The sequence below is a fragment of the Trachemys scripta genome, chromosome 4, assembly GCF_013100865.1.
Source record: "Trachemys scripta elegans isolate TJP31775 chromosome 4, CAS_Tse_1.0, whole genome shotgun sequence".
Taxonomy (NCBI): Eukaryota; Metazoa; Chordata; order Testudines; family Emydidae; genus Trachemys; species Trachemys scripta.
In genome coordinates, this window is record NC_048301.1 from 39,957,215 (window position 1) to 39,982,168 (window position 24,954).

Consider the following 24,954-nt stretch of genomic DNA (forward strand, 5'->3'; position numbering starts at 1 on the left):
GGAATTTCTAAGTACTAGAGCTGACAATTTCCTAACAAAGAGTTTTGCATCCAACACCAGGAAATTGTATATTAGACCTCATCTTGACAGATAGAGGAATTGGTCACAGAACTAAAAATTAGTGGTAGTTTAAGTATAAGAGATCATCATCTGATCACATTTGTAATGTACAAAGAGAATAAAGTCCCAACTAGCCATATATGTACTTGGTGCTTTAAAAAGGACCAATTTCACAAAGTTGTGAACAACTGAAAACATTTGAGCCAAATCAGCTGGGAGGAAAAATGTAAACAGAAAAATGTGAATGATAATAGGGAATTGTTAAAAAACCCTTTATTTGGTGCCCAAAGAGCCACAATCCCCAAAATCAAGGGAAAAGGCCGTATTGTCTTAAACTGAGCTGGTTTAGAGGGAAATTGAGGGCAGCTACAGAAAATAAAACAAACAGAAGAAAAAGGGGAATTGATAGTGAATATAAATCAGAAGCTAGGGATCGTAGTAAGTTAATAGAAAAAGCAAAGGGATGCCAGGAGAAATCTATGGCCAGCAGAGTTAAGGACAGTAGGAGTTTAAAAAAAAAAAAAAAAAAAAAAAAAAAAAACACACCCCCATCATAACAATGGTATTGTTCCATTACTAGGTGGAAATGGTTGATTCAATATAATGCAGAGAAGGCGGAAGTGTTCAATAAATATTCCTGTTGCTATTTTGGAAGACATCAGATGATATAGTCATAATAGGATGATGATAATGAAAACACTTTTAAGTTAGCAGGTCCAGGGAACTTGCATCCAAGAGTTTGAGATAGAGCTGGCCCAGGACCTCGCTGGACTGTTAATGCTGAATTTCAATACGACTTGGAACACTGGGAATGTTCCAGAAAACGGGAAGAAAACTAATGTTGTGCCAATATTTAAAAAGGGTAAATGGATGACCAGGCTAATTATGCCTTTCACTCTGACATCAATCCCAGGCCAGACCCCATTAATAAAGAATTAAGGTAGGGTAATATAATTAATGTCAACCAACAGGGGCTTGTAGAAAAAAAAAAAAAAAAGATCCTATCAAACTAACTTGATTTTTATGAGATTACAATAGTGTTGATGTAATATATTTAGGGCTTGTCTAAAGGAACACTTAGTTCACAGCAAGGTGGGGTATAAATCTACCCCACACAAGCCTGCTGCACACTAAGCAGCCACATGGACCCTGCTGCCATGTACTAGAAGTTTACTCCTGTTTCAAAGCGAGGTAGATCAAAGTGCACTATGGAACTTTTAACGCACTGAAGCAGTGTCTACCTGGGACACTTAGTGTGCAGCACACTAATGTAGGGCAGATTTACACTCCAGCTTACCACAAACTAATTGTTCATTCAGACAAGACTTTAGACTTCTGTATGGCATTGAACTTGGTATCAGATGACATTTTGGGTAAAAAACCCCGAGCAATAGAAAATTAACATGTCAGATATTAAGTGGATTAAAAACTGGCTAATTCTCAAAATGGACTTGTAAATAGGGAATCGTCATGGAGTGGATGTGTTTCTAGTGGGATCCCACAAGGCTCAGTCCTTACCTCTACACTATTTAACATTTTTATCAATGACCTGGTAGAAAACAAAAAATCACTACTGATAAAGTGTGCAGATCATGCAAATGTTGGGGGAAATGGTAAATGTGGAATGAAGAGGACCGATCACTGATACAGAGTGACATGGATTACTCAGTAAACTGGGCACAAATTGTGTGTTTTAATGCACTAAATGCATACTTCTAGGACCAAAGAATGTAGGCCATGCTTACAGAATGGGAAACTATCCCTGGAAGCTGACTCTGAAAGAGATCGGGGGGTGTCATGATAATCAACAGAACATGAGCTCCCAATGCAATGCTATGGCCAAAAGCACTAGTGTAATCCCGGGATGCATAAACTGGGGAATCTCGAGCAGGAGTAGAGAGGTTATTTTGTACCTCTGGATTTGGCATTGATGTGACCACTGCTGAAATACTGGGTCCAGTTCTGGTGACCACAATTCAAGAAGGATGTTGATAAACGGGAGACTGTTCAGAGAAAAGCCACCCAAATGATTAAAAATATTAGAAAATGTGTTATAGTGATTGGGCTCCTTGAGTCTATTTAGCTTAACAAAGAGCAGTTTAAGGAGTGACTTGATTACAGTCTGGAAGTACCTACACAGGGAACAAATATTTAACAATGGGCTCTTCAATCTAGCAGAGAAAAGTACAACACAATCCACTGACTGGATATTGAAGCTAGACAAATTCAGATGGGGAAGAAGGTGTAAATTTTTTAACAGTGAAACAATTGACCAAGGGTCATTCTTCACTACTAACAATTTTTAAATCAAGACTGGATGTTTAAGATATGATCTACTTCAAGCTAAAATTATTTGGGGGAAGTTCCATAGTCTGTATTATACACGAGGTCAGAGGACCACAGTAGTCCCTTCTGGCTTTGGAATCTATTACTACAATACTCTAATAAAGTTTCAGCAGAATATATCAATATGTCTTTACCCTAGACTTTACAAGGCTGTGTGTCTTGAAATAGCCATAAAATGTGAATACACTTCAGCTGTTAACTAGTATTTACAAAAGAGCCAGAATTTATAAGTGACAAATGTTCATTGTCTCTTAGCCAGATGTTTGATCATGAGATTTCAGGGCAGAAATTGCCTCTGATAAGGAGATAGCGTTCTGTGTCATGATTAGAGCTGGTTGAAGATTTTCTATCAAAACGTTTTTCTGTCAGAAAAGGCTTTCTTTGACAAAGCCAACATTTGTGAAAAAAGTGTCCATTTTTGTCCAAAAAAATTAGTTTTTTTTTAAAATTGCCAAAACATTTTTCTTGAAGAAAAAAATTCAAGAACATCCACAACCAAGCCTTTTGTAAGGGGAAAAAGGTCCTTTCATTACCAGCTCCAGCCATGATGTTTGCATTACCGACTGTGCACACTACATGTGCATTCTATATTTCTACCATACAATAGAGATCCATTGTATGTTACAAATATAAAATGCAGGCATAGTGTACGTACGCTCATGTCTCCCTCTACTGGCTAGCCCTGCGACTAAAACAGCCTGCAACTTACAGCGAAGAAAGTTTACAGTTCAAGCAGCAGAGGCTTGTCCCAGTTTGGATCCCTGCTGATGACCATGGTGTCTGTATGCATGCAGTCCTCCTCTACTACACAAATGTTATTCTCCCCTGACTTGAGTAGGCAGAGCACCCTTATGCATTTTCAGTAGGAGGCAGAGCTGCATTCTGGTCTGCTTTTAACCACAGGGGGTTTGCTGTAAATTGGTAATGGGCCCCAGCTGTCACAACCAGATCTGGATCAGCATCTAAGCTACTCAGAGACTGTTTGCATCTGGGGTTGGGGCCAGACCCATCTCTACCATGATGAAAGGAATTGTGAAGGAGTCCTCAAATGCTTAGTTAAATGCATCTCTTGAAGTGGGCTACCCTACTGACATAGAGCAGCCTTGTTCAGAAGCTCAAAGCAAAAGGTATCAGTCCTTGGAATCAAGCGTGGTGTCAGCCACCTGGCTTTCCACCACCACCCAACTCCACCTGACACCAGGGGATGGATTCCAGGCCAGAAAGGCTGGAGCAAAATTGGTCTAGAGGAACCCACAGGCACGGCTGGATGTCAGCGCCTTTCTCTGTAGTCACATTTGCATAGTGATCCACACTGCTTTGCTTTCATAATATGATGTCAACACTTGCGCTTGTGCAAGTGGGTGCACACATCCCATTTTTATTTGCCATGCCAAGCCTTGGCTGGATTCCTGGCAGCTGACTCTGCTACAGTGCGGGCCAAAGAACGGCCTGAGCAGCCGTCACAGGCTTTCTACAGTGACACCATGTGGTGATTTAGTGAACACAGAGCAGAGGTGCAGGGGCTGGGCCTCTCTTGGAGCAGATATTCTGCTTGTACGTGGCAGGGTTTTCTTCTCAGCAGTGACAGATAAGCATCATTGACCAGCGAAGATAGGCAGCTGTACAGTGCAGGGGGGAGGGAGGGAAGTGGCCATCCTCTCTCTTTCTTTCTCCTTGGCCATCCAAAACATTGCTCCCTTTCATTTGCCACCTAGCACTACTCGCTGTTTCCCAACCCAGCTCATAGGATCTGCTTCCCATTTGCACGCAGAAAATGAGCAATTCCATAGCTGGCTCTCCATCGTGCTCAGCACCACCATCCCAATGTGCTCTTTAGGCCTGTTACATAGTCACACCAAGTCATAAATTTGGCTGATAGCATGTCATGGAGCCAGGCACAGTGAGCAAGTGCTGCATAAACTACAGACCCACACACCTCAATCAGTGTACCTCAGTCCTGAGCTGCAACTGCCCCCTTTCCCCCACACCCACCCAGATAGCACTGAGGGTATGTTAGTATTCAGTGTGTGCATTTACCTTATCATCTCGTGGGTCTGGCTACTGTTGGCACAAGCACAGCAGCTGAAACTCCTGGTAACCCTCCTTTCAGGTGGTCTCATCTCAACCTGATTGAAGATGCAAAGCAAAGCACACTTCTACCATCTTTAATGTAACATCCCAGCAAGGGCTGTTAGTATCATTATCCCCATTTTACAGAGGGAGAATCTGAAACCAAAGTCAGAAGTGGATGCTAATTTCAGGGTGCCCACTTTGAGACAGGTTGGGCTTGATTGACAGAGGTGCTGAATTCCAATCAAGCCAGCTGACTTCAGTGAGAGGGTAATAGGGGCACAACCTGAGTTTTCCTGAGGATGGGGCCCAGAACTCTCCCTTCCCTGCCTTGTACCCCACCCCATACTCTCTCCCACATACTCTTCCTCTGCCCCCAGAGCCATACACTCCCCCTGAACCCTGCTCTATGCCCATTCCCCTCCTCCTGCCCCACACCCAGCACTGCACACTTCCTCCACACCCAGTTCCAAGCTCTCCCTTCTGTACCCAGCCCCACGGTCTCCCCACCCCAAACCCAGCCCTAAACTCTCACCAGAGTGGCAGTCAGGCTGAAGAGCACCACTCCCACCAGGAGCCAGGCAGTTCTGGGAGCCCCAGGCCCCATTCTCCTGCTGCATCTCCACTTCCTGAGAAAGCACCACAAGCCTGGATCCAAATCCTCCCACCCTCCTGGGCACTAGGAGACATGCCCAGTGCTCATGAGCACCAGAATGACTGCAACAATGGGGGCCCCCAAGCAGGCACATGGGGTCACAGCCAGCACCATGCAAATTTGGCCCAGCCACATTTCCATCATGACAGACGGATGGCCAGGCCAAACTTCCAGCCCCGGTCAGGGGCCAAGGGAGGGCCTGGGCCTGCTCACTCCCTATTATACCCCTGGTGTGTAAACAGTTACACTTACCATCAGAGCATTTCCTATCATCAGAGCATGGTATAACAGGGGACTGCAGCTCTAATGCTGCCCATTGATCACTTCAGCCCTATGCTGGCCTGTCTCTGTCTGGGCTTTACATGGCCCAGCCCTCCAGCCAGGTCACCTCTTAAGTTCAATCCCTTTCCAGGGTAAGAAAAGTCCAACTGTAAATCCAAGTAAATATCCAAACCAAGAATTCTTCTGCTCCTCTAGGGCTACACTGGAGTGCTCTGCTCTTTGCCCTTACTCCTGGGCCCTACAGAATTCTTCTGTACTGCTTCATCCTGACAGATTACCCCACTGCTTCCCTTCCCCAGGGACTCTACCAGCTTCCCTCAGGAATAGCCCTCCTTCTTTCAGGGTCCCCCACACGAGCCTAACCTGCTCCCTGTGGTTCTCTCCAGCCTGACTTCACCTGGCCCTTCCCAAGGTGGGGCCTCCTCTTAACTTCTATCTCCTATGTCTACTCTATGACTGAGTTTGCTTCCCTCTCTCTGTAGTTTGCCCTGACCCTTCCACAGCTGGGATCTCTAATTGTAACTGAGTCCTCATGGGGAGGAGGGGGAAGGAATAGCTGCTAGGTCATAGGCAAGACCGAGCCTCACTCCCTTAAAGGGCCAGCCAACCTATGACATGATGCTCCACACTTGAGAGCTCACTAGTGCGGCATCCAAAGTTAGTGGACAATTTTGAAAACTTTAGTCTAAGGGCATGTGAACATGCGGGGTAATGCGCCCTACGGGGCTGTGATTTCTAAAGCACACTGATGTGTTGCACTTTAATTGGTCCATGTAGATGCTGTTGGTGCATGTTAAGTGTTCCCTAGGGCACTTTAACACAGGACTGTTTCAAGCAGCTCTACGTTAAAGCACAGGAGGGACCATTAGACGTACATCCACAGGGTCTACTTGGACCAATTAACATGCAACATGTTAGCAAGCTTTAGAAATCACACCCCCATAGTTTGCATCCATGGCGCCCGCAGTCGTATGTACATTATGCTCAGTACACATCATGGCTGCCCAGAGGGGGCGTAAGGGTCAGTTTGCCCCAGGCCCTATTTGAGCAGGCCCCCAACTGAGTGGCACTGCAACCTGGAGCACCAGATTGCAACAGCATTCCCTGAAATTTGACCCGGCGGCCCCTCTGTTACAACCTGAGTGGTGCCATGAAAAATTAAAGTGAGAGTGATGCAGCTGTGTGTATTGTACCATGTCAAACATTTCTGGGGGCATCCCTGGTGTGCATTATCCCACCCTGTACATAAAGCCCTAAGTGACATTCCTGAGGACACAATGCGAGTCCCTGGCACAGCTGGGAATAGAACCCAGGAGTCCAGGGTCTGTTCCCCTGCTCTAATCACTAGGCACGCTCTCTCCCTCTCTCTGAATGGAGACCCAGGGATGTTTTTATTCCCCTTTGATTCTCTGTCAGTGTAATTCTGAGCAGATGGGTTTAAAGGACACTTATCCATACTGCTTTGTATTTTTTAAATTATTCTTTCCTACATTCCTCCTGTTACATTTTATCTCCAGCATGATCTAAAGCAGCAGCTATTGAGCCTGCCTCTAAATCTGATCAAACTCTTGCTCTCCCTGTGGTGATAGGGGAAAATCTTTACTGCCAGTCTCTCTGCTGCCTCACCTCCTGACACAATATTATTTCGTCGTAACCTGTCCAGTGAGCAAATTGCCTCTTTGGCCACAGCACAGTCTCTGTACGAAGCCTGCTCTATTGATTCTGACACTGCGCTCGTGCACACAGGGCGATTCCAGGAGATGAGGGATCGATGAGAGCATAATTGCTCCCTTGCAGTCAGAAGCAGGGAAGGGATGGGGAAAAAGGGCATGGCCATACGAGCGTGGCTGAGAGAAGCTGATGCTGTTACTGGAGCTTCTCCTCTCTGGCACACAGGGTGCCCTACTACAGGGTGGGATGAACACAAGAACTCACAGGGTCAGCTACCTTAGGTGGCGATAGTGGGTCATTCCAGCAGCACCGAGTCTGCACAGGCTTTGGGAATAATGAAAAACAACCAAAGAGGAATGGGAACAGATAGGGGTTTGGTTCCAGGAAAGGAGTACTGAAGGCAGGGATGATTGGGGAGACCTAGACTGCAGAGCAAATATTCCTCCAAAGAGCTGGTGCAAACTAGTGCCGAAATCAGCACTGCTCAAATATTCTTGAAACAAAGGGCTGCAGGGACTACTTGCCAGTACTTGCCCTCAGCCTGCACCTAATGCTACACAATGAAGCCAGCTACAGGTGTTCACATCTTTAATATGGAGCTCGCAGCGACTACAGTTCCCAGAATGCAATGCTTCATGGCATGCAAGGACCAGCAGTCTCTGCAGGCTACACCTCTGTATCAACGATGAACATAGGTCTCTTCAGTCCCAATCAGGCCATCCAGCCCAATATCATGTCTCTGAAGGCTGCCAATATTCTATGTTTCAGAGGAAGCTGTAAACCCCACATTGTGAACAATTATGTAACAAGCTACCTATGGAAAAATATCACAAGCACGATTAGCTAATGTTCTATACTTGTTAAACTTATCTATGGTAACTGCCAATATTATTGATGACCATATAAATGGATAATCCTGCTTGGAATCCTATTAATCTCTATAACAAATCTTGAGGCAGTGAGTTCCACAGGTTGGTAACATTTCTTTCTATTTTCTTTAAACTTTTTTCACTCAATGCTGCTATTGTTCTTGTATTATGACTTTGGGTAAATAAGCAACCCTGATTTCCCTTCTCCCATCATTATTTTATATAATTCGATCATGTCCCCACAAATCAAACAGACCTTATCTTTTCCATCTGTCTTGATATGTAAGCCTTTCTGGGCTTTTTATCATTTCTATTGCCCCGAAAGACTGCAGGCTACATTAGGTCCAAGTGTGGCCAAACAATTTTTGTTCTGTGATGTTTTCATTCTCAGTGCTGCCTGTCAGATTAGAAATTAACTGTAACAATTGACTTCAAATCTCGGTCACTAAACTTCTTAATTCATCCACACAGAGGAACCCATTCCACGTGTTCAGATCATATGGCCTTTTTCTTGTAAGAGTCTAACGATGCTATAATGGACCCAGCAACATTAGGCCTTGATGTCATTGGGTTAACCAAGTATTTTTTCCTTTTGTACGTCCTCTGTGTTGGTTTCATCATATTATTGAGTTTCCTTTCAGAAGAGGGAAACAGCACCAGTGTGGGATTTAAAATGTTAAAAGGGGCATTGTCCAGTGGTCTGAGACATATAAATTCCTGCTCTGACACTGTCTCGCTGTGTGGTCTTAGGTAACTCGGTTCCCTGCTCTGTGCCTCAGTTTCTCCACCAGTAAAATGAGGCTCATGATATACATATTACCATAGTTAATCATGTGGGGTAAGAAGGAAAGGTCCCTGTTCCTTGCAATCTCAATTAAACCGAATGCAGTAGATTTGTCAGGAGGGTTCGGGGGGCAAGACATCAATATGTACAAGGGAACAACTTCATCCCTGGTGTAATTGAAAGTACACAAGGGAGAACTCCGACTCAGGGATGGGAAAATAGCTGTTGGAGGAGGGTAGCTACTCCTTACACAGCAGATCTTTTGAGCTGATCAGTTTCACATGTCGGCTGGGTTTTATTTGTTCTCATTTAACTTTATATTTATTATCTGAATTTTCTCTCTTGGATTATTGCCCAAGTGATCATACACAATAAAGCATTTCCATGGGACTCTCGTGGGTAAGTCTCATTATCCCCATTTGACAGATGGGAAAACACATGTAAAGAGCGAGAGAGGGAGAGTAACTTGCACAAGATCAGACAGTCAGTCTGTGGCAGAGCCAGGAGTAGAACCCAAGTCTCTGGGGTCCCAATGCATGCCCTGTCCACTAGACTGCACTGCTTCTCTACTTCTTCCAGGGAGGATTATTTGGATGACATTTGTACAGTGCTTTGAAGATGAAAAGCGCAAAGTATTATTATCGCTTAGTAGCAGTATGGTGCCTGGCTCATTGTCTTGAATATCAGAAGCCACAGGGAAGTCAGGATCTCAAAATGCATAAACATGGCATTGCTTGGGCCATTACAACATCTGTTGATGCTTCCAAGTGCAGATGCATCCAAACTGGATCCAAACTTGAACTATGGAAAAGCTCAGATCCAGGATAGGCTGGAGTTTCAGTGCAGAAGGAGCTTCTTCCCCAAGGCAGAGAAGAAGAAAAGAGGCTCAACAGCTGGGTACAGGAATAAACAGAGAGAGAGAGAGAGAGAGAGAGTCTATGGCTTTCCATGCGAAGACTCCAAAACGTTTTTACTACTGCACTGACTAAAGGAGAATTAATGCCGGACATGGTGCTCTTGTTGTGTCTGTGTTCGTGGGTGACTCTCCATCACTGACACAGCCTGTTGTTTACACTTCCCGCTTTATAGAGTCATATGGGGAGTAAATCCAAGTGATTTATTGTCTGAACACCTGGTGACAGCTGGGTGCTCTCCTGTGCTCACACGGCTAGGGCTGGAGCATTTCATCTCACCTCCAATCAATCACCAAGAGCCACGAATGCATACTCATGCCAGCAATGCTCTGGCGGGGGAGGTGGTGATGGTCCAGTGGGGTGCGGAGGGCGAGAGGCTGGGATAAATTGCAAAGTGATTGCTTCAGTGTGTTCCCTTTGTAGCAGGGAATAATCTGAGCTACAAAGTTTGGATCCAAATACAAACTTCTCCAGAGCTGGTCACAAAAGAGAGAGATAGAGATTCAAACCTTCCCTGCCTGTGAGAGCTTTGGAATTGGGGTTCTCACCTAAGACCATCTCTGCTTAGCAGCTTTTACTCAACAGACTTTTGCCCCCAAATACCAGGACATTTCCATGAGTGAGGATTCCTAGCTCAACATCTGCATGGAGTGCTGCTATCGTGACATTTTCAGTGGGCTAGTTTTCAACTCTTTCTCCAGAGATGGATGCTGCCTGCAGACCACCCGTGGGCTCAGGTGGAATCTTCCCTGGGACAATGTGGGAACCTGCTTGTTGATGAAGTATGGTCACCTTTACACATTTGGCCTGCTGTCGGAAATGAACCTTAGCCCCACTGATGATGCAAAGTCATGATATCACCACTAAATGTTTTGATGTGATGACATCCCAGCAGTCCTCATATTTCCATGTCCTGAAAACTCAGCTTGCAAGATGCTGGATGGCCTCCCTTCAAAACCAAGTGCTGACCCAAGCCCTAGTTGGTGGGCACCCAACCAGCTGTGTACCTGTGGTCACTGGCCTTTTCACTTCCTAGATACACTGCTGCCCAGCTTCTAAGTACCACAGTAAACATTGTGAATGACTTGTCAGTGCTGCCACTCACTCCACAGGTCTCAGGGTCTCTCTGCCACAATCACTATGGAGGGGATGACTGGCTCAGAAAAGTCTCATGAACCTGCCAGACCTTCAAACATCACTAGAGCCAATCGTCCTTGTAAGTGCTGCCTCTTGCTTCCTGGTTCTGGCAGGGACATGAAATGGAGGAACCAAAATTCCATCGCTATCTTTATGGCCCAAGCTGGAGCAGGAAGCACCAGGAATCTTGCCAAAGAGAATCTGGTTTGGGGAAATTCCCAGCTCGAGGGCAATGTAGCAGCTTCCAGCCATCGCTCACAGTGTAGGCTGGGGACGGGAGATGGATTGCTTGTTGGTGGATACTCCCAGAGACACTGGACTAAAGACAAGCACACTACCTCCCATGGCCCTTGCTATCCCATTACATGGGATGCAGCATGCACTGCCACTTAGCTCCACTGGCAGGTGGAGAGAGGGATATGTCCCCTGCCCTTGCTTTGCCCCTCCTACTCTGGGGAACCTGCCACTCTGTCTGCACTAGATCCCCACCCCCCACATATTGGAAGCACAAGGACATGAATTATGCCCAGCCTCGAGACAAGAGGGCAGACGGCTTCTTTTCCCTATTCACCTCCCCGACTACACAGTAGGTTAGGCTGGTACTATCCAGCCCATGTGTGGAGATAGTTTGGATACGCAGAGACACTTGACAAGGCAAAATGTTTTGTAATTACATTTCCAGCTTTCCCAAGCTTCAAGAGAGTCAGGAGAGGACAGGAATTGGGAGACTGTGTCACTTCATGTTCTGGGCAAGGGTCAGGTTTGTTATTATTTTATCCAAGCTCATTCACCCATCCTGAATTCTTCCCAGAGTCACAGGCAGTCTAGCTACACTGCAGTCACACAGTGTGATTGCAGCATGTGCAAATGTACCCGAAATGGCTTTAATGTAGCACGCTCGGGTAGCAGAGCGGTGAAGTCACAGCAGGACAGGCTGCAGTACAAGTTACCCAAGCCGCCCTCACCCCCACAATGACTAGAATAGCGACCCCATGCTGAAGACTGAGCTGCCATGTCTTCACTGCTCGAGGAACTAAATCAAAGCTAGCTCAGGTATGTCTATGTGAGCTGCAATCAAACCCTGCGATTGCAGTGTGGCTGTACCCGGAGTCACTCTCTCTGATGCTTAAAACATCAAGCCAAAGCACAGGCAATGGAGCGCTTTGTGAAACTCACAGCATTTTCCATCATACACTCACCTCCTGCCTCCAGGCTGAGCTCACAGCAAAGAGAAGCTGTCATCATCTGTAACTGAAATGCATTAATGTGGACGTCATGGAGGGAGAACAAAGGCAAAACGCAATGGTAGTCCATAGTCCCTTTTCTGAAGCTCCTGACAATACGCAGCACTTGTACGGTGCTTTCCATCCTTAGGTCTCAAAGCAACTAACTTCACTGCCAAGCTGAGCTTGGAAAGGGCATTTCCATGTACCTCAGTCCCAGAAAGATATTGACACATCAGAGGGACTTCAGAGAAAAGCAACGTAAATGATGAAGAAAGTCTGGGTCTGATTTACAAGATAAAATTAAAAGAGCTCAAGTTATATCTACAGCGTGGCTGGAGTGGGCACCTTAGAAACATGCCTGATAGTAACTAATAGTGATTAATACCAATTATTTAAATCACAATAAAAAGACAAGTGAGTGAGTGAAATGGCAGTTCTCTAGAAGCCCTGAAAGAGAGTACACACCAAAGAGAGGGTTGTATAAGGGGGCATAACTGGGAGGAATGGGTTGAAAATAAGACCGTGAAAATCTAGGCTGGATATCAGAGTGCATATTACATGACTTGCCATTCTAAAACAACCTCTCACAGAAAGACCCAGCACTGCACCCGCTCTGCCTCAGTTTCTCCACAACAATCACCATCCACTCCCACTGTAAAGGTGACTTGCCATAATGACTTGATCCTTCAGCTAAGTCATGAACAAAAGTGCACCCTTCCCAGGGAATCCAAGTCTGAAAACAACACCCAAAGAAAAGCAACTTTGGCCCCACTGGGCACCGCCGGCAGCTCCCTTTCTGATACGGGGGCGCTTAGCAGCAATGGCCTGGCTCAAGTCCAAAAACATCAAAACACAAAATCTTTGTCCCTGTTCCAAACTGTACCCCTTCTCTCCTTCCCATGGAGTCTGTCTTCTCTCCTCTAATTCAAGCATTCCACTGCCCACACTCTGGGCTCAGCTTCCACCCTTCCTGGGCTCCTTACCATCTCTCCTCTCAGCCCCTCCTGGTCTCCTTTGGGTCATTCCCTGCTCTTTCCCAAGCAGCCCATCCCAGGCATTCCTGCTTAAGAGTCTTTCGGAGGCCTCTGCCTGCCTTTTACTCTCATCTGGCTCCTCACAGCCTTCCACTTTCCAGCCAGCTCACTACTGCGGGGCTTCCTTCCTCTTAAGTCCAAGTCCAGCACAGGTGCAGCAGGACAGGGCTAACGGAACAGAGCTGACTGTCCCAAAGCCTTCTAGCCCTTAAAGGGGCAGGCCTCCCTGCTACAACTTCCTAACCGTGTTCTATTAGGAATAGTGAAATTATCTCCTAAGGCAGGGATTTGAACTGTAGAAGTAACTTCATTCATTAGCTGTAAGCAGCAAGGTGTTACAGTTACTGGGGCCAGCTGATAGAGGGAGACAATCACCCACTAACCCAATGTATTACATGGGTATAAATGCAGCCCCTGTTAAAAGAGTGGGAGAGCTGCCACTGTATTCCAGCCAAATTAGCCATACAGCCTTGTAGGGATTCCGCATTGAGTTCACACTCTTCATTACAGCACACTAGAGAAAGCCAAAAATAGATCTAGATTAATAGATTAGATGGGCAAATAGACTCCAGCTGCAGTGTCACCCTCCTGCTCCGAAGCCTCTTCCAGAATTAGCGGTAGCTTTGTTTCAATTCAGTCCTTCAAGCTTTTCTGAGCACTGGGGTGAGACTGCTGTGGCGGCTGTGAGAATGATTGCATCTGTGGATCAGGGAGTGAGAATTCCTTCTCATGGCTTCCATCACTATGAGGGGCACATTGTCAGATATGGTCAAGATTTGTTTCTGTGAAGCTGTGTTCCCAGAACCACTTGCATGTGCAGTTTGTGGACGGTGCACACTCAGGAGTCACCCTACCATACCAATTTTAATTCAAGTACTATCACCCTCAGTGCACACCACAAAGAACTGGAAATCAGACTACAATGCACAACCTTAAACTAACCTTTCCTTGCTACATGATTTAATAATTTAATAACAATTATTGTCTGAACATTACAATTATACCATACGGGAGCCAGGAAAAGAATGCAAAGCTGATTATGTATTCCAAATATCTTGGCTAGTGAGAAACACAAACAAGCATCTATTATAGATTGATATTAAGGACTAGATCCTCAGCTGGTGTAAATGGGCAAAGTGCCATTAAAATCAATGGAGTCACATTGATTTACACCAGCTAATGATGGGGCCTTGTGACTTTAAAATAATCAGCTCAACGATAGTACCCATATTCCTTAACAAAACCATACACCAGTGCACGGCGGATGTACATTCAAAGAAGGTTACATAACAATCTAACAAATTAACAGATTGGAGCTATGGTTGTGCATTGCACTGTGATATTCAGTTCTTTGATGTGCGCAGTGAGGGTGATAGTGTTGTTGATGTGAAAGTAAATGTGTTAGAGAGGGTACTTGTGTGTGGATATGCTCACAGATCGATAGTGTGTTGGATGTGAATGTTGCCTTAATTTATTATATCTTTGCTTTTGCGGGGTTGTGTTACAGGGAAGTATACTCAAGCAGCCTTAACTATAAGCTACCAGCATTTGTTGTAGGGCAATATACATGTCTATATAAATGTATCATGGCTCTGATTCTTAGGCAGGCTTCAACTCATGCTCCAATACTGCAAGTGCCGCCTTGCACCCATAATTAAATGCAGATTCAGCATGGGTACAGCCATTTGTGCCCACAGTTACAACTGTTTACACACCCGTCTGCTTTGAGCATGCAGTCAGGTAGCAATGTGCAATTGTGAGTGCTGATAATTGTGGGTGCAGTTTTGCATTCACATCTAATTAGAGATGCAAAATTGTGCCCACATAAGAGGCAGTGTTTGAAAATGTAGGCCTAATGTGAAAAAATGTGGCCTATTTCGGAACACTCTCAATAGCATGCAATACCATCTCGTTTTGCCCAGCGTGTCTCCGGGAGTGCAGGAGACTAGGTCTCCAGCCTCTGTAGATAATGGGGATTGTAAGAGCCCCCCAACCCTGACCCCCCTGTTCCAAGCAGTGTTTTGTCACACTCAGCTCGTGCACTGTGGTTTCCAGGCGAATTTCCACTTGGTGCTCAGAGAGCTGAAACCTTTAGATTAATCCCAGATCTGTCAGCCTCTATCATTTTCAAGCAGAGCTCTGAGCTCTAGGAGACTCAGTTACTTTCTCCAGCACTGAGCAGCCTTAAGCCTCTCTCTGTCTCAGTGAGTGGACAGCTCTATTCCTTCCCTGCCCCTTCCCGAGATGACCCTGGATTTTTGGCAGTTCTGGCTCCACCAGGAGTCTCCTGGAACCGAGTCAGCATTCCTCTCCTCTTGCTCAGTACATTTCAGCTTGGTCTCTGTGGCTAAGTCAGTCCAGCTATTAGCCAAATGCCTCCATCACCCCCCTCTTCACACACACCCCCCTCCAACGCTGCCACCATCCCCACACAACCCTCATTCCTGCAACTGCAGCCCACTCTGAAGTCTCACCTCTCTGATGTAGGTGTGAAAATCAGCCCTGGCCCCAAGTACCCCAGCTGGAAACTGCTCAGACCTTTCCCTGGTATATGAACACTCCTGGCAGGCTGAACTTGAGACCTTGCTCAAATGTGGCTTTGCTTATACTGCACCTCGGTGACTATTTGTAGGTGACAGCAGCCCAAGAGACCCCACCCCCAGTTATCTATCCCCTGGCACTAGAACGAGGCTGAATATTTCTCAGCCAGGGAATTGGCATCCCTCCCCCCTGCTTTTCTCAGTATTTTTCAGGGGTGGAATCTAATCTGTTCTACACACTGAAGGTTGCTATTTATCTGGGGCCACAGCTTTGTACGGCTCCCCCATACATGCATGTTCCATGGGGATTTGAGCACAGCTCTCTGCCAAGCCATATCTGCTGTGGACTCTTTGGAGTTACCCCAGTGCCAGTCAGACCATTGTAGGCTGCAGATCTGACCCTACGGCGCAAGCAGAAAGGAAACAGGACCTGTGTGTCTGGGGCTCCATTGAGGGAATTACACTCTCATTCCATGGGGTTTCTTTGTTTTCAAGTCCTGCATGTATATTTGGTGATCACAAAAGTACGAGGTTGAATCTTTGAGAGCAGGGCAGAACATGAGCTGGTTTGTGCCACTGCACCTCAGCTCTGCCCTCCCTTTCCCCCAGCTATTGCATTCCCCATCCCCTTCCCAGCTCAACCAATGCTTCCTTAGTCGTGACCTGCCACAGTCCCGGGTATTCTAGCCCTGCTTAGAACATCTGACACGCTAGCCTGTGAAAATCACCAGCTACGTGCTCCATGCTGTACAAAGCACAGGGCAAGACACAGTGCCTACTTAAATCACACTCATGACTTGGCACATGGGCCACACCTTTGACCACAACTTGGTCTGAGTAACGGGGCTACTTCACATGACTCACAGTGGGTGGTGCAGGAGCAGGGTAAATTATCCTCCTTCATGCCAGGCCGCAGAATGGGAGTGGAACTACCCAGCAGGAAGCTGAAGCCCGCAGTACCCACAGGGCCGCCCGGGGGGGGGACGACAAATGGGGCAATTTGCCTCAGGCCCCGGGCCCCACGGGGGCCTCCATGAGAATATAGTATTCTACAGTATTGCAACTTTTTTTTACGTAAGGGCCCCCAGAAATTGCTTTGCCCCAGGCCCCCTGAATCCTCTGGGAGGCCCTGAGTACCCACGGTGACTGCTTCTCTCCCCCTGCACAGAGGGAATGGCTGCTGGAGCTACACAGTCATAGCTCCACCAGGCCCACACTCATTACCCCAAAGAAACAAGCCTACATGCTGGGTGCAGGCACAAGGAGCCGGCATGCAGCACACTGAGTGTGGCACCCCTGCAGGGGGTCCCCTATCCACCAGGGAACTTTTGCTGGGTCAGGACCCTCCCCGTCTGTGGCAGGCCTGGGTATAGATCCCATCTGTGTCAGTGGGACACTGGGCAGAGGGAAAACAATGCTGCTGAGAGAGCGTGGGATGGATAAGCAGAAATAAAGTAGAGCCACCTGCGGGAAGGTGTGTTGATCAGGAGAGAATCTCTAGGGGCAGAAAGCAAGCAGGGTAACATACCCAGAGTCCCACACAGCCACTGCCTCGGAGCCAAGGCACTCTTCCATCGCCCTTCCCTTTGCACAGGTGTTCAGAGGACAGGAAAGGAATCCTGGATTAACCCCTTGTGCACTGGAGATGAGGTTGTGTCCCTGCCCCTGTGAATAGCTACAAATGAAATAGTGACTCCAGGGCGAGGGCACTGAGCGTCTGAGTTCAGTATCGACCAGCCCTTTGCATTCTCTCCAAGGAGTTTCCAGTATCATCTCTCTTTCCCCCCTTTTCTGCCTCATGCTTTTCACAGGCTAGCGTGTCAGATGTTCTAAGCAGGGCTAGAATACCCGGGACTGTGGCAGGTCAGGACTAAGGAAGCATTGGTTGAGCTGGGAAGGGGATGGGGAATGCAATAGCTGGGGGAAAGGGAGGGCAGAGCTGAGGTGCAGTGGCACAAACCAGCTCATGTTCTGCCCTGCTCTCAAAGATTCAGCCTCGTACTTTTGTGATCACCAAATATACATGCAGGACTTGAAAACAAAGAAACCCCATGGAATGAGAGTGTAATTCCCTCAATGGAACCCCAGACACACAGGTAAATGACACGTATGTGTGTGTGTGTGTGTGTGTGTGTGTGTGTGTGTGTGTACTGCAGCTGTGAGTGTCTGTCATTCTTAAGCCGTGTGTATTCACTGGGCGGGTGCTGGCACTGTTTTCCTGCTCCACACACCCTGCTGTCATGAGGATGTCCCTCATTTCAGAGCCACATCACAGCTGTATTGTCAGCACCCTAGTTAGAACCTGCAGACTGCCTTCAGGTGAGAAGAGCTGTTCCTAAACCAGTGATCAACAGAGGAAGAGATGAGGCATAGCCATTAATTAGGGAGAGCCACACAGGTCTGCAGGGGGAATGCAGCTGCAGGGAGGGATCTGACACACACATTTTCATCAAGAAACTAAAGAGAAAGGCCTGAGAACAGGAGCCAGGAACTCCCGAGTCCATAGCCGTAGCTGTGACACTCCCTTCCTCTGTCGCCTCAGGCAAATCCCTGGTCCCTCTCTATTCTAGTCTCATAGGATAACTGTGCCTCAGTTTCCTCATCTATAGCATAGGGCTAATGACACTACATTACCACCGTTGTTGGGGAGGGGAAGGACAAGGAGCGAGGAGGACGAATTAATTTTCTGTACGGTTGCAAAGTGCTAAGTGTATTGTGTTTTATGAAGCACCCGTGAAGGTGAATCACCACACAGCCTGCAGGGCACAGCGTGGCAATGGGCCTCGTGCTCTGAGGCACGGCTGTGGCTGCAGCTCAGCGTCCAAGAAGAACATCCACACTCCACCAGCCCCGGCACTTCCCTTCTGTGCTCTGCACGCTCCCCAGCCCCTCGGAGCTCCTGTGCCTCCCCCGGAGTGGCTCTGCTGCCGACGCGTGTATACGCAGTACACCCCTGCCCAGGAGCTGCTGGAGTCCCATTTTCCATGTCCCCCCTGCACAGCGACAGGAGAGCTCCTTGAGGTGCCACTTTTCTTGCTTAAACAATTATCCTTTCTATAAATACCTCCTCGTCGTGTGCGTGGAAGGAGCATCCAGCGCTGCGAAAAGAATTTAACCCTTCAGCGTGCAACCACTAAACCCCATTATCCCAGCTCCCCGGCTGGCACTCCCTCCCGCTCCCTCCATCCCTTCCTAGAGGCAGCTGAATCAATGTTTGAGTTGTACAAACAGCCGCCTGACTGCAATTTGGAAGGGATTCAGCTGGGGATTACAGCGAGGCAGTGGATAAAAATCTATTACATGGCGGTATTTATTCTAGATCCCTGTGGCACTCAGCGTGAACTCCAGCCACATGCTCCAGCCTCATTCACAGGCACTGGGGGCATAGGACCAATTTGGGAGGGGGAGCTGGAGGGTGTGACAGCAGGGTCTGAATCTAGTTCACATTTCCAAGGCAGAGACTTTAGTGAATTTGGAAATGGAGAAGGTGCTGTTTTGACAGCCCTGAGACTGAGATCCAGTTTGTGGTCCTGATTATACTGGTGTCAATCCAGAGTGACTCTACTAACTTTAGTGGAGTCACTCTGGATTGATGCAGGTGTATTTGATCTCGGAACCTAGACTTGGCTTTTTGGTTTACCTACAGAACAGGTACAACCCAAGAAGCAGCAGTGGAAGCTCCCTCCCCCTAGTATGGCTCCGCTGTGGTCTGAAGGCCCGCTCCTCTGACAATGCAAGGGGAGGCTCAGTCACCAACACCCAGGTGCTTGCTCTCTGTTCTGAGACTTGCTACCAGGGGGCCAGGTTGTGCCAGCTGTGGTGATGGTAGCTTTTGAAGTGCAGTCACCTGTCTATTGGAATTGGACTGAGAACCACCAGCTCATTTCACACAGGAAGCACCAAGCAGCCATCAGGTAGGTGGTCATTACAGGCCCAGCCAGGCTTAATGGGGGTGGGAGCACTTTCCATCCTTCCTTGGGGATCTGGCTCAACTCCAGCCCCTTCCCCCTTTTACATTCATACATTCATCCCATTTCCCTGGCACTAAGAAATCAGTTCTGACTACACCAAACATTTGATTTGGAAGCAGAATCAGTAACCCAGAGCAAACAAACAGCCAACTTGGGGCTATTGAGAGCTAAATTGGTCCTGGGCCTTACTCCTTAACACCAGTGGCGGATTAATGCACATGACCATGGGGCCCATGCCCACGGGCCCTGGCCAATTTGGGAGGCCCCGCTGGAGCACTGGAACCTGTGTAGAAGTGGAGGGGCCACCGGCGCCAGAACTGTGGGCGGTGGGGCTGGGGGGCCAAGAGCAGTCCCCGGCCCATGTCTCTGCCCCCTGGGGTGTGCCACACAGGGCAGGTGAATGGTCCAGCCTCCCAACAGCAGCCCGGGCTCCCTGGGCAGCTCTTACCACAGCCTGGCTCCAGCTTCCAGCCTGGCCAGGGGGTGGGGCCTCAGGGAGGAGAGGAGCAGGGGGTGGGGCCCCGTGGTGAGGGGGGGTTAAGGCCCACCTCAGCCCCACACAAGAAAGAAGCTAACACTTCTAGCTGGGGCTACGCTTCATGGAGTGAAGAGCAGCCCATGCCACCGCCGCTCTGTGCCTGCATTGCCAGGCGTCTGGTTTTTGACAGGCATGCCTGGTTGAAAAGGGACCCTGGCCGCAGCAGTGCTGACCAGAGACTGAACGATTAAAAGTCTGTTTGGTCCCAGGCAGGCTGGGGCACAGGAGGGGGTTCAGGATGCAGGCTCCAGAAGGCCAAGCTGAGACAGGGGGTTGGGGCGTGGGAGGAGGTTCGGACTGTGGGCTCTGGTCGGTGCTGATCTCAGGCGACTCCCAGGAAGTGGCTACATGTCCCTCCATCTCCTAGGCAGAGGCGCGGCCAGAGAGGTTCCGTGCGCTGCCCCTGTCCCGAGCGCTGACTCCACAGCTCCCATTGGCCAGGAATGTGGCCAATGGGAGCTGTGGGAGCGGCATCTGTGGGCGAGGACAACGTGCAGAAGCTCCCTAACCCCTCCACCTAGGAGCTGGAGGGACATGTTGCCGCTTTCTGGGAGCTGCCTGAGGTGAGCGCTGCCTGGAGCCCAAACCCCGAACCTCCTCCTGTGCCCCAACCCCCTGCCTCAGCTCAGAACCCCCTCCTGTACCCAAACCCCTCATCCCCAGCCCCACCCCACAGCCCACATCCCCAGCTGGAGCCCTCACCCCTTCTCACATCCAAAACCCCTGCCCCAGCCCCCTGGCCCAGCCCAATGAAAATAGGTGAATGAGTGAGGATGTGGGAGCATGAGCGACGGAGGAAGGGGGGATGGAGTGAGTGGGGGCAGGGCCTCAGAGAAGGGGCGGGGTAGGGGTGGGGCCTCAGGGCTGGGGGCAGGGCAACAGTGTTCAGTTTTCTGCAAATAGGAAGTTGGCAACCCTGTACTACACCCTTGTTAAAAAGTGGGGGAGCCATGCCCCCTGATTCCCCCGGTTCCAGTGCCACAGGGCCCCTGGAGTGTGGGAGGCCCAAATGGTCTTTGTGCCCAGGGCCCCAATAAAGCTTAATCCACCTCTGCTTAACATTGAACATACTGGAATGATTGGCTAGTGTGTGCATCGCTGTCCTCTACTGGAGGGAATCAGAGCTGCTCTACTAGTGTTGCCAAGCCTCCAGGATTGGCCTGGAGTCTCCTGGAATCAGCACTGATCTCCCAGTGACTATTGAAAGCAATCCAGGAGATTTTAATAGGATATTTTAAGAAAATTACATTATGTCATGTGGGGAAGGGGAGTCTCCCAGAATTGCTTCAGTCAGAGTTGGCAACCGTATGCTCAACTATGAGGCATAGACCCTGCCAGGGCCGGCTCCAGGGTTTTGGCCGCCCCAAGCAGCAAAAACCAAAAAAAAACCAAAAAAAAAAAAAAAAAGCCGCGGCCACAATCGCGATCTGCGGCGGCAATTCGGCGGGAGGTCCTTCACTCCGAGATGGAGCGAGGGACCGTCCGCCGAATTGCCGCCGAATACCTGGACCTGCCGCCCCTCTCCCAAGCGGCCGCCCCAAGCACCTGCTTGAGAAGCTGGTGCCTGGAGCCGGCCCTGGACCCTGCAAAGTTAACAGAGATTTTCCTCTAGCTCCAATGGTACAAACTTGTGCTTTTTGGAGCAAGAAGATCTGAGTTCTATCCTAGCTGCTCCCATGAATTCTAAATGGACATGGTGTGTAGCTTAGTGACAGCTGTGATGTAGTCGTTATGCAAGGAACCCCAGTCTGTACCTTTCAGTCCCTGATGATTGCATATCAATGCAGTGGAGGAGGGGTTTGTGTCACATAAGGACACAAATAAACAACCGTTTCTTTGGCTGTGAAAGCCACTGCTCCTTCTCTGGCCTGGCTGGAGGGCGAGGCAGGAGAAAGCCCCGCTTTGTAGCAAGCTGTGTTTCCCTCGCTCACCTCACAGACAGAGGGGGCGTGGGGAGTGGCAGGGACATGCTGTGAGACATGGCTGACTTAACATGGTGTGACAGCCATATCCACCAGTGAAAAGAATCAGAGAAGCCTCTGCTTTGAGGAAAGGAGTGGGGGCGGGGAGGGAATTTACCATCCATAGCCTCACCTTTTTCCTCCTCACAGTACCATATTTTCACCTACCAAGAGTATGTCAGATGTTAAAGGAGACAGACGTCATGACATCACTGCACTGAGTTCCCCCTCTGAGGGGTGATAGCTCAGGGAGGGAAATCAGTACAGGCCAAGGCTGCAATGCCTTTCCATTGCCAGCAGGGCCGGTTTTGATGGCCAAGTGCTCTCAGGAAGCATGGGTTGAGGTGGATGGCAGAAAAACAGAAGGACTAAAGAAGGGCTGGAAGGTTTTGTCCAGGTGCAAACTTCACCAAAAATTTGGGATGTCTGATCTAAGCCCAGTGCCAAAACCTAGAGTAACCAAATGCTTAATGCCCTCACAGTGTGACTTAGCTAGATGAACCTGTGACTCAGCCGGACAGGAGGCGCAGTCCCAAGAATGAAAATGGCCGGGAGTCAGGGCCGGCTTTAGGCCAATTCCACCAATTCCCCCGAATTGGGCCCCACGCCCAAGAGGGCCCCGCGCCCAGTGGCAGGGCCACCCAGAGTGGGGGGCAAGTGGCAGAGAATCCCTTCCCTGGCTAGAGGCGCCTTTTTAATTTTTACTCACCTGGCAGCGCTCCGGGTCTTTGGCGGCGGGTCCTTCACTCGCTCCGGGTCTTTGGCAGCACTTTGGCAGCGGGTCCTTCAGTGCCGCCGAAGACCCAGAGCGAGTGAAGGACCCACTGCCAAAGACTAGGAGCGTGGCCTGGTGAGTACAAGCCCCATGTGTTTTTTTTACGTGGTTTTTTTTAGTCATCCCTGTCGGGGCCCCGTCGAACCTGTTCGAATCGGGCCCCGCACTTCCTAAAGCCGGCCCTGCCGGGAGTGTACCTGTATTGGTAAAAGATGGCAGTGTTCTCTAGCCATGGGGTCCAGACTCCAGGGTTCTAGTCTGGGCTCTGCCTCTGTCTTTGAGCAAGTCACTTCCCCTCTCTAATGCAGTGCAACAGGTAACTACTTGGAAGGACAGTATTGTAGTTAATGCATGGGCCTGGGAGACTGGGCTTCTGGGTCCTTTGCTTGGCTCTGCTGTGGGATCTTTGTGTCTTAGTTTCCACATCTGTAAAATGAGAATAAGACCAATCTACATAGGGGGTTGAGAAGTTTAGTTAATGGAAAGTTTGTAAAGCACTTTGAGATCATCAGACAGAAGGACCCAGAGAAAGGCAAAGTATTGTTATTTTTCTATTACATTTCTTACCAAGACCCACAGTGCAATGATGAGCACTATTCTGAGAGGAAATGGGCACCACATTCTGCAAATGTACAGGGCCTATTCTCTTCCCTTCCACCTTGATCTCTGATCCCACCTCTCCCCCTTTTCACCACAGTCCCCAGTCCCTCCTGCCAACTTTTACACCATCCCCTGCCTCTCATAGTTGTGAGATTATGTTTTTTTAATGCAGAAGCAGGCAGAGGTCAGAGGTCAGTTTGTTGCTGGACCCTGAACTGAGAATTCCCTGACTTTGTAAGTTTTGAAGTTCTCTGCTGCAATGGTGCACTAAATTTAGTCCTAAACTGGGCTAGGAGATAGAGACTCCACTCTGCCTTGTGTAAGGAGTTTGTGCCCACACAGATTTCAGGGTCCTCGGAGGGATGTAGATCAGGAATCTCCAGTCAAACATTCGCCCCCGCGGACTACAGAAGAATCTTCATTAGCTAAAACAACGAGGAGTCCTTGTGGCACCTTAGAGACTAACACATTTATTTGGGCATAAGCTTTTGTGGTTCTAGCCCACAAAAATGTATGCCCAAATAAATGTGTTAGTCTCTAAGGTGCCACAAGGACTCCTCGTTGTTTTTGCTGATACAGACTAACACGGTTACCACTCTGAAACCTGTCTTCATTAGCTGTAATTGTGTTTGGTCTTATCTCTCTCCCCTCTAGAGGTCCCCTCACTTATCTAAGTAAGTCAGATTCTATCTTGCAGAGGCAGGAGCTCTATGCACGCACTCAGATTATATTACAGCTAATGAAGTTGCTTTGTTTGTTCTATTGCTTAGAGGAATAAGTTAATGGCTCAGTATGGCCTTTAGCAATATTTGGTTTTGTTTATCAAATATTTATTTTGCAAGATAAACCCAGACAACAGGTGTCCACCAATGTTAAGGTTCTGAGGGGAGGAGCAATGCCCCGTGGCACTAAATGGGCACAGAGATCTAGGCCAGCTTCTTCTGCTCCAGGCAGCATTCAGTGTTCATTCAATCCAGGTCAATGGTTTCCTCCTCTTTATTCCAAAACAATTTACCACAATGTGCTGAGGGGACATTTGTCATTCCTTTTAAATGCCTAGGGCCTGACTCTCCCTGCCTGTACCTTGTGTTGTCATCTACACCTGGGCAAAGTGGCTGTAAAATGCCACCAGCTCAGAATTCTCCACTCACTTTGCACAAGTGTAAATAATGACACAAGATGCAAGGCAGGGGAAACCCAGGCCCTGTGCAATGCACATGGATGGGAGAGAACAGGAATCCTGGGGTGCAGGGTGACATGTGACCCAAATGGCTGTGTCTTGCTCTGACCTCCTATTCTGACAAAGGACCTGCCCTTTAGCAGGTCACCTTCCCTTCACTCTGCTCTTCAGCTTCATGACATAGGGTTTAGTCCAGTGGTGCATTGCCCTTGTGAAAGAGATCCAGGTTTCTCTCAGAGCTATCCTCTGACACTGCTCCATGTGGCCCATTTGAGCTCACCCCATCCTCCTCACCATTAGCACCCAGACACCATAGTCAGCAAAAAATTCCTGGGCTATGT